The sequence below is a fragment of the Arachis ipaensis genome, chromosome B03 (genome assembly GCF_000816755.2).
Source record: "Arachis ipaensis cultivar K30076 chromosome B03, Araip1.1, whole genome shotgun sequence".
NCBI classification, from domain to species: Eukaryota; Viridiplantae; Streptophyta; class Magnoliopsida; order Fabales; family Fabaceae; genus Arachis; species Arachis ipaensis.
The window spans coordinates 82699019-82709686 of record NC_029787.2 but is presented as its reverse complement, the minus strand read 5'-3'; the positions used below and the strand labels follow the sequence as shown (position 1 = coordinate 82709686).

The 10668-nt window shown below is 36.5% G+C and overlaps 1 long non-coding RNA gene across 1 annotated transcript; it reads right to left on the bottom strand.

The window, feature by feature from the left end:
- On the bottom strand, positions 309-820 carry LOC110269736. Its single transcript, XR_002358500.1, has 2 exons — positions 494-820; positions 309-373 (listed from the first exon to the last, which is right to left on the bottom strand). It is a non-coding gene; the product is annotated as an uncharacterized LOC110269736 (long non-coding RNA).

Sequence of the window (10668 nt, the reverse complement as noted above, 5' to 3'; positions counted from 1 at the left end):
TTGTAATACAAAAAAATTCAAAAAATATATAAAAGAACATCCGTTTAGTATGAAAAAGAAACATTCTGATACTTAACAAAAGAAACATCCATATATATTAACTCGTAGATATTTTGGATTCACCGAGAGGTATTTGGCTGGTTTTTGGCTAATACCCTTTTGGTTCCCTAGCATTACTCTTTATTTTTTATTTTTTTTAAATGACAAAAGATTATTTATTTATATTTAATCTGCTTCTGTTTTGGCTGAACGTTGAGGTTGGACTAGGTTTAGTTGGCAGAGGAGCTAATGGTGGTATGGCTAATTTGTAGTGATTACCATGACACTCCTTCCAGCAGCTTCGAATTATCTTCAACTAGTGCGTATAAGGTATCTATTTTATAAGGTATTTGTTTTTATTTGCTAGGGTTTTATTACTGCAAATCATGTTTATGTTTTGCTCACGTGAAGAGAAAGAAACTCATGCTTTTGAAATTAATCATTTTCGAGTAACTTAGTTACGAGCTTTTGAAAGAGAGTGTCTAATTTTCACTGTGAAGCAAATCCCTTTGTTTTCAATTTTACATCATGATACCTAGACTTACAACACAAATTTGAATCAGAGTTATGTTATTCTCATGAAAAAATGATGCTGGATTTGGTAATTTAGGTCCCAAATGAATGGATGAGTTAATTGACTCAAATCCAAGGGGTAAATTTTTACTATATATACAGTAATTAGAAGCAGTAGATAATATTAGCAGCATATTTTTTATAACTAGGTTCTTTCTTCTCTATGATGTGGATCTGATATTGTTCTCTATGGTGTATTGCGTGAGTTTCTATTTGGAATTTGCCAATAAATAATGTGATGTCAAAATATTTTTAATTTGTAAGAAATTAAGATTTTATCTATTGGAAATCAAAATAGTGATTGCAATTGCATTAAAGCAACGATGCTTCCCAAATGCATTAAATTATCCCATGTTGGAGGAGTATGATTTCAGAAACGATATAGTGAGTTTACATAATTTTTCTTCCGAAAAAATTTTTAGGGTTGTAATTATGTTTACTAATAGCACATCTTGCTAATTTACAGTTATGAGCTTTGAATTGGTTATCTCGCATGCACTCAGTTGTATTCTGTTAATGCTTTAGGTAGACCCTGACCTTGCTAAATGCATTATTATACCTCATCAAGGTGCTACAGCAATTAACTCCTTGAGTTGATTTATCAGGTTGGAATATGTGGAGAGCATGGTGGGAGCCATCTTCTGTTGCATTCTTTGCTCAAATTGGTCTTGACTGTGTCTCATACTCTCCTTTTAACAAAGTCATGTAAAACATCTACTAAGATTTTGTTTATTAAACTTTGTCTAATGTCGATATTTTTGTTTGATTTCCTTCTTTTTGGTTTTGGTGATATATGCTTTAGATTTCCATCAAGCTGGCCTGTGACTCGGTTTTTAATAAACTAGAAATTAAAAATTGTAAATGATACTCATACACATGATTGATCGATGATAAATATCACTTAGTATTTGTCATTTGTATAGTGATAATATAAATTATTTTTATTAAAGTTTTAAACACGCAAACATAATAACTTTTATTTCTAAGTAAAATTCACTAATATGAACTAGAAAAATGATAATTGTTGATCGAAAAAATATTTTCGATAACAGGGAGTTGAATCGAAATAAGTTGAATATGGTTTCTCGAGAAGGTACGCTCGTAAGTCCGAAGTTGGAGGTAATTGGTACTGATGTGGATTTTGATAGTTTTGTTGATCGAAGTAAGCCAAATCGAGTTGGAGATTCGATTTGAAGAATTAAGTGAGGCCTTTCGAAAGAGCTGATCGATTAGTTGTGGAAGTGGGAAGTTAGTAGCTTTTATTGCACGAGGAGATCAGGGAGAATGTCTTCAATCTTGTGGCGGGAACGGTTACCAAGAAAGAACGCGCTTTAAAATTTGAAATGCCATATTTAATTATAATTAATTGTAAATTAATGGGCAGTTATGTAAGGTTAGCCTATAAATACTAGGAATTCTTAGTGAACAGGGGTTGAAATTTTTACTCAGAAAAAACACTCTAGCACTTTCACATCCCAGCGAATTCCTGAGTTTGCATTCGAGTTATATTTTCTGTAGGATTCCTTCCACCTTTTCTTTTCTTTTAATTTACTCTTTCTGCAAACTTATCATTTCAATTAATTTTATTTACTAAATGTCCTTCACTTTTGTTTGTTCAATTTATCTTTCTGCATTTGAATCTTTTATGTTGAAGTCCTTTCGATTCAATCAAGGGCATTTTAATGTTTTCTTTTAATTTCATTGAAAATCTTTCTATTTATTATTTATTTAGTTTTCAAAACTTTCGATTTCTAAGTTTCAATTATTAATTTACAGATTTATTTTATTTTAATTTTCAAATTTGGTCTAATCGAAGACGCTTTTGATGCACTTCTAGAAAACTAGTACTCGCACAGAGGAGTAGGTTTCGCTCCCAGACCATTAGAATCGAACCAGCATCGATTTGTTAAAAATTGATAAAACAAATTGGCACGCCCGGTGGGACAGTTTTCAATCAAAGTGTGTCAAATAAATCCTTTTCCAATAATTGTTAGTGTATGCGATTACGAAGTGGGAAGATCATTCACATGGCTGATGAGTTATCAAATGTGAATGGTGGTTCATCCACCAATGATAGCATACCGATTTCCATGCAACAAGCCGACGTGTCTTCACGTTCGGAAGGTGCAATTGGGACTGAAAGTATAGTCGTTAGGACTATTCAAACTGGAAATATTGGACGTAATACTCGTCCACGTGGTCCTGTGCCACCATATCAACCTCCGTTAACCGCTGGTTGGCCTCGTTATGGTCTTCCTCCTTGTTATACCCCACCGGTGGGTGATTTTATGCCGCCTGTCCATTTTGGGAATGTAAATGGAGCGAATAATGTTCAAAACCCACAGCATTCCGAGTATTCTCGTGATTATCATGTGGGCTCTACTTCGAATGCTGCGAATTCGATGGTAGTATATCGACAACAAGTAGAGGAGAGTCATCATGATTTGGTCAATTTATTGACTCAGCAAATGACTACAATTCTAAATCCCATGATGGCTGATCATGAATCAAGATTCGAGCGTCTTGCTAGACAAGTTGAGAGGATTGCTCGAATCGTTGATTATGATGAAGGTGAGAGGCATAATGCCAGGGGAAATAACGAAGGAATGGAAAATATTTTTCAAAATGAAAACCAGATTCCGAATCGAGAAAATCCTCACGTGGTTCCCCGAGGTCAAAATGCTGATGACTATCTAGCCGGATTGCGTGGTGATCGCTATCAAGTTACTAGAATTATTGAAGAAGTGTTAAATCGGGTTGGGCTAAATGTTTGTTTTATGAATCAACCACATTTTGTGTCCGCTTTTTCCCAAGTGGTTCAAATGGCTGAAGTGCCAAGAGGGGTGAAAATCCCAAAAATAACCACAAAATTTGCTGGTGAAGTTGGAGAATCAACTACTGAACATGTTGCTCGTTATTTGGTCAAAATTGGGAATCTAGCTAATGATGAAAATTTAAAAATGAAATTCTTTCCTTCATCATTGACAAAGAATGCATTTACTTGGTTTTCAAATCTTAGACCAAATTCGATTACAACATGGAATCAGTTAGAAACTGCCTTTCACGCTCAGTTCTATCGAGGTGAAATGAACGTAGCAGTTACTGATTTAGTGGCTTTGAAACGTGAAGATGGTGAGACCATCGATGATTATTTAATACATTTCAAAATTGCTAGAAGTAGATGCTATGTGTAATTACCTGAGAATGAGATAGTGAAAATAGCAATTATGGGCTTGGGATTTTATATGCGTAGAAAATTGCTTAATGTGCATATTCCCGATTTGGCCCATCTGGCTGAAAAAGTTTGACAGACCGAACTTATGAAAGAGAAAAAGAGAAATATAGGAGTGAACAGAGGTTGAAAAGTAAACCTTTTACTCAAAAAGAAAAGGTTTCTTATGTAACAATGGAGTCTTCCGAAGAAGAATTCGATTTCGAAACAGAAATCGATTTGGCTGAACTTAAGAAAGGCCCTCCTTATGTTTGTTCTTTGTTGAAGAAGTTGCCAAGTAATGAAAAGTCGAATGATTCAAAGCTAAAAAGTGAAAAAAATATAGTTTTTATATTTCAAAATCTGATCAGATTTTTGATGTGTTGCTTAAAGATAAACAGTTAATTTTACCTGAGGGTAGAACTTTGCCTTCTGTGAAAGATTTAAAAGGAAAGCCTTATTGTAAGTTTCATCAAGCAAAAAGTCATTCGACTAATAGTTGTGTCCATTTCAGGGACTTGATTCAAGAGGCGATAATGGAGGGGCGATTGAAATTTGATGATGGCAAAAAAGAAATGAAGGTTGATATAGATCCCTTCGAAGTTGAGGCCAGTTATGTTGAACCTTGCTTTGGAGTAAACATGGTGGGCATGTCCTACGATTCTGATGTGGCTTTCGATGATTTTGAGTCACAGGTCAGATCGGTATACCCTAGAACAGGGGACAGTTTGCTGGACTTCTTAGTTCAGCACAAGATCAAAGACCGGGACGTATCTCTGTGTCCACGGTGTAATGCTATTTTTGATGCCAAAGCAGCAGCAATCTTTGAAAAAGAAAGGATGAAGAAAGAGTTAGCTCATAGGAAAGAACAGGACCGTCAAAAGCAGCCACTCAGGCGTATAGAGGGCTCTAGTTCAAGGACCCCTCAAGAGAATGTAAGTACACCTTTAAGCCATTCTCAGGCTATGGGTGTCCAGTGGATTAGGAATTGTCAGGAATTCCAGAAACGTGATCATCTATATCGGCATAATCCTCAGTGGGGGCATCGAGCACCTTCTCGGAATCAGTATACTTTTTATCGAGGTCGTAACAGGGGTTTTCCCCGAGGAAGAGGAGGAAGGAGAAGTTTCAATCAGAATAAGAAACTTTCAGTTGAGACAGGCAAAGAATTAAGCAAGGGGGCAACGCTATCTGTGCATTCAAGAATAGTCTTTCCTTCCGATGGGGAAACTTATCCTAAAGAGATTCCATCACCTGCCAAGATGGAAAAGGGCAAGGCAATAGCCCAGTCTTTTGGGGTTGAAAAACACAAAGATGTTGATGTGGATGAGGAATATTTCGATGAGGGCGATGATGACATGGTTAGGACGATATCGATCATTCCCACTGAGTATTTGGGGAAATATGAAGGAGATCCTGATGTGGATTATGATTTGGAGGATGAGGAAGCTTTTTCTTTCATTCGAATCGAGGATGAGCCAGGCTATTTTTTACGGCCTACTGAGAAGCAAATGTCTCACCTTCACCCACTCTACATAACAACTACTCTGAGTGGGATAAAAGTGAATAAGGTCCTGATTGATGGTGGTACTACAATTAGTCTGCTGCCAGAAAGGATGTTAATTAAAGTAGGGAAGCATCCAGATCATTTAGTCCCTACGAATATTGCTGTGACAGATTTTAGTGGGGCTTCAACTCCAGCCAGAGGATTGGTGACTCTGATTGTAAAGGTTGGCTCATCTGAGCGTAACACTGTCTTCGTAGTGGTCCCTTCGAAAGCAAGTTGTAACGCTTTATTGGGGTGAGATTGGATATATGGTGTGGGAGCTGTGCCTTCTACTGTGCATAAAAGTGTTCTTCTATGGACCAGTAAGGGTAAACCTGAAATCGTCAAGGCAGATTCGAATTTATACATCGAACAAATGCATGTCAATTTCAAGATTTATAATTGTAAGTTAAAGCCCTTGGATGTTGATCAATCACTAAGTCCTTATAATTGTGAAGGGTGCTACTTGTCTTCGGAAGGCCTTTCGGTGAAGTTGTGTTATCCAGTGTTGGACTTTGAACCTACTGGTTGGGAGTGCTCCTCTTGAAGACTTGGAAGGGATTGCTCCATGGACCAGGTTGAAGAAGGTTCTGACTACCTGGTAACATTACAAAATTATTTAAATAATTTGTACTTATTAGAAAATAAAGATGATTCTTCTGATGAAGTTGAATCAGATAGGGTTAGTAAACTTATTAATGGTAGTATGTTTGATTCGATGCTTCCAGTCGAATTTAGTTATGATTTTCCTATTTCTTGTAATGAAACTCATGATGTGAGCCGGACTGCCGATTTAATAGCAAAGGCCCATTGTGTAGAAAATAAAAATAGTAATGATTTAATCGAAAGTCAAGTTTCTTCTATCTCTCATGATTCTATTGATTTTACTTTCGATTGTATTTATGATTTGGAGCATTTGGGATTTGAAAAATATTCAATTAAAGAGGATGATCATTATAAAGGGTTTGAATCTCAAGATTATTTAGAAAAAATTAATTTGGGGACTCATGATGACGTTCGAATTACATATAAATGTAAAGATCTTATTGATCCTTTTCGAACCGACCTTTTCAATTTATTACATGAGTTTAAAGATTTCTTTGCGTGGGATTACCATGAGATGCATGGTCTCAATCGTTCATTAATAGAACATCGATTAGCATTAAAGCCCAACGCTCGATCTGTGAAGCAAACCCCAAGACGTTTTGCTCCTGAAATCAATGTGAAAATAAAAGAAGAAATAGAATGCTTGATCAAGGCAAAATTTACTCGAACTGCATGATATGTGGAGTGGGTATCGAATATTATTCATGTGATGAAGAAAAATGGGAAGTTAAGGGTGTGTATCGATTTTTGAGATTTAAATAATGCCACCCCAAAGGATGAATATTTTATGCCGATTGCAGACATGTTAATTGATTCTGCGGCAGGAAATGAAATTTTTAGTTTTATGGACGGTTATTCTGGATATAACCAAATCTTTATTGCGGAAGATGACGTGGCTAAAACTGCTTTTTGTTGTCCTGGGGTGTTAGGTACGTATGAGTGGGTGGCTATGCCTTTTGGTTTGAAGAATGCTGGGGCAACATATCAGCGTGCCATGAATGCCATTTTTCATGAGTTTATTGGGAAGTTTATGGAGGTGTATATCGATGATGTAATCGTAAAATCGATTTCTGTGGGTCAGCACATAGACCATTTAAGAAAAGCATTCCTTACTATGAGGAATAAAGGATTAAAAATGAATCCTTTGAAATATGCTTTCGGGGTATCAGCTGGAAACTTCTTAGGCTTTGTTGTTCATAAAAAGGGGATAGCTATTGAAAAAAATAAAGCAGATGCGATATTAGCATTATCTGCACTCAAATCGAAGAAGGAAGTACAATCGTTTTTGGGAAAAGTAAATTACCTTAGGAGATTCATCTCGAATCTCTCGGATCGAACTAGGGTATTCGCGCCTTTGGTGAAATTAAAGAATGGTTCAAAATTCGAATGGACCACAGAACATCAATCGGCGTTTGATTCGATTAAGTCATATTTATCAAAAGCTCTAATTATGGCGAATGTGCATCCATCTGAACCTTTGAAATTATATATTGCAGCATCCGAAAACACTATAGGGTGTATGTTAGCCCAGGATGATGAAAATGGGCATGAACGGGCGGTTTATTACCTTAGTCGAGTTCTAACTGATATCGAGACAAGGTATTCCCCGATTGAAAAATTATGCTTGTCACTCTATGATGCTTGTATGAAGCTAAAATGTTACATGGTGGCTAAATCGGTGAAGGTAATAGCACAAACCGATCTTATTAAATATATGCTAAGTTTTCCTATGTTAAGAGGACGTTTGGGAAAATGGATGTTGGCATTGATGGAATTTGATTTACAATATATCCCGGCTAAGGCTGTGAAAGGACAGGTCATTGCAGATTTTCTTATAGATAATTCGAAAGATCTGAATGACCAGGGGGCAAATATAGTCTATGTAGAAGTTAATTATTGGAAATTGTATTTCGATGGATCCAAACATAAAGATGGCGCGGGGGTTGGAATCCTCATTATCTCACCAGAGGGTATTCCATCAGAATACTTGTTCGAATTAAAGTATCCTTGTTCCAATAATGTAGCCGAATATGAGGCTTTGATTTTGGGTTTAGAAATTTTAATCGACAAAGGAGCTTTAGAAGTTCAAATTATGGGGGATTCACAGTTAGTTTTAAAGCAGTTGTCGAAGGAGTTTAAGTGTAATAATGAGATGTTACAAAAATATCTAGTCACTGCTTGGGAGTTATTGACGTCTTTTCGAAAAGTTTCTTTGGTGCATATCCCTCGAATTCATAATAAGATTGCTAATGAGTTAGCCCAAATTGCTTCGAAGTATCGAATTGGTCCGGAAACTATTAAGAAATTATCTACTATCCATCAAATTTTAATACCAGCAAATGAGAGCGAAGTGTTATGCATGGATGAATGGGAGGATTCTGATTGGAGAAAACCTATTGCTCGGTATTTGAAAGATCCCAATATTGTAGTTGATAGAAAACTAAAATTGCAAGCAATGAACTTCGTTTTATTGGCTGATGAGTTATACAAAAAAGGGATCGATGGAAGTTTGATGAGATGTTTAAGTCAAGAAGATCAAAACATTGCTTTGGGAGAAGTTCATAATGGAATATGTGGTGCTCATCAGGCAGGAAAGAAAATGAGATGGGTGTTATATCGCAATCATGTATTTTGGCCATCTATGATAAAAGATTGTACTGATTATGCAAAGGCATGTCAAGAATGTCAGAAACGTGGTTCGATACAACAGATTCCTGCGGCTGAATTGCATTCGATAATAAAGCCATGGCCATTTAAAGGTTGGGATTTAGATCTAATTGGATTGATTCACCCCCCTTCATCGAAGCAACACAAATTTATTTTAGTGGCTATTGATTATTTCACGAAATGGGTTGAAACTGTTCCTTTGGTAGAAGTTAGTCAAACAGAGATAATTGATTTTGTCGAGAAAAATATTATTCATCGATTTGGAATTCCTCAGACGTTAAGTACTGACCAAGGAATTACGTTTACTGGCCAGCGAATTAAAAATTTTGCGACTTCAAGAAACATTAGTATGGTTACTTCAACTCCTTATTATGCACAGGGTAATGGGCAAGTGGAGGCAGCAAATAAGATATTGATTGGTTTGATTAAAAACCATATCGGGAATAAACCTCGAACATGGCATGAGACTTTAAGTCAAGTATTGTGGGCTTATCGGAATTCACCAAGAGGTTCGACAAGAACCTCACCTTATAAGTTGGTGTATGGTCATGATGCAGTATTACCATTGGAAATTAATTTGAATACCCTAAGAGTATCGAAGCAGAGTGAGTTGCCAATCGATGACTATTGGAATGCAATGTTCGATGAATTAAATGAGCTAGATTCAGAGGAAATCCTGGCATTGGATAATGTAATTCGACAAAAAGAAAGTATTGCTCGAAGTTATAATCGTCGAATTAAGGAGAAATCTTTCAAGATAGGTGAGTTAGTTTTGAAAGTTATTTTACCAATTGAAAAGAAATTGAAATTTCTTGGTAAATGGTCCCATAACTGGGAAGGTCCCTTTCAAGTGATAGGGGTATTTTCTGGAAATGCCTATCATATTAAAGATATCGAGTCAAGGAAAGTGGTTAATTCGATTAATGGAAAATATCTGAAATATTTCTATTGTTGGCAAATATAGAAATTCAACAGGCATAAATTCAGAAAAAGAGGAAATCATTACAAAAGTAAAATAAAAAAAATTTCAAGGTGCCAATAGTTTTGCTAAATCAAAGAGCAGCTTTGTCCTTTTGTTTTCCAGAATCGTAAGCATTTCAATCTGCTTGAACTTGTCAGTTTAAACTTTCTCGAGTTGTTTTTCATATTCTCCCCGCTCGGTGTCGATTAAGACAAGTTTCTGCATAAGGAGATGTTGCTCTTGTTGGGCTGCAGCCAGAGGTTTGGCTAGGGTGGCTCTATCTTGACGTATGGTGGCGAGTTATTTTTGAAGTTGAGCCAATTCAGCTTCGAGTCTTGCTTCTTCTTGATCATGAAAAGCCTGAACGGAAATAGCATGAGAGATTCTTACAACAAATTCCTCATGAGAGGATTGGATTGGTTGAGCAGTTGCAAGATAGTTTTCTATTTTAGATTTGGCTGTAGCTTCTTCATTTTCAGTTTCCTGAAGTTGAAACTGAGATGCAACGCTATCATTGAGAAGTTGTTTGAATTCTTGGATTGAAGCAGAATATGGTGTGTTGTTTGGGAATTCAAAAGAAGAATTTAAGCAGTCCTCCAAGAGTTTGTTGAGGATTGGATCATTAATCCATGAAGTAGGTGGATGATCCAAAAGTTTGATGAGTAATCGAAGTTGTTCCCGAGTTTCAGGTTCTAATTCGATTGGAGGTCTTGATGTGGTAGGTCTTGAAATTGCTGGAACAGGGACTGGTACTTTCTTTTCTTGGATAATTTTATTCAAAACAGAAATCAGGTCATCCAAGGTAGCACTACTTGGAGTGGTAGGAACATTCGATGTCCCTGGTCTTGGTCCCGGAGGGGTTTGGAGTGAAGGATCAGGTTGTAACTCTGGAGGAGTCTCAAAAACCTTGAATCGAGAGGAATCTGAATTGGTGGTGTCAGTGGCTTTAGAAGCAGAATCGGAGTCTGGAACCATTTGGTTCTCTTCAATTAGTGCAGCTTGATTATTTGGTGAAGTTGATTCAAGTCTATGTGTCTCTTCTGGAGAATGATGCAGAGGATTTTC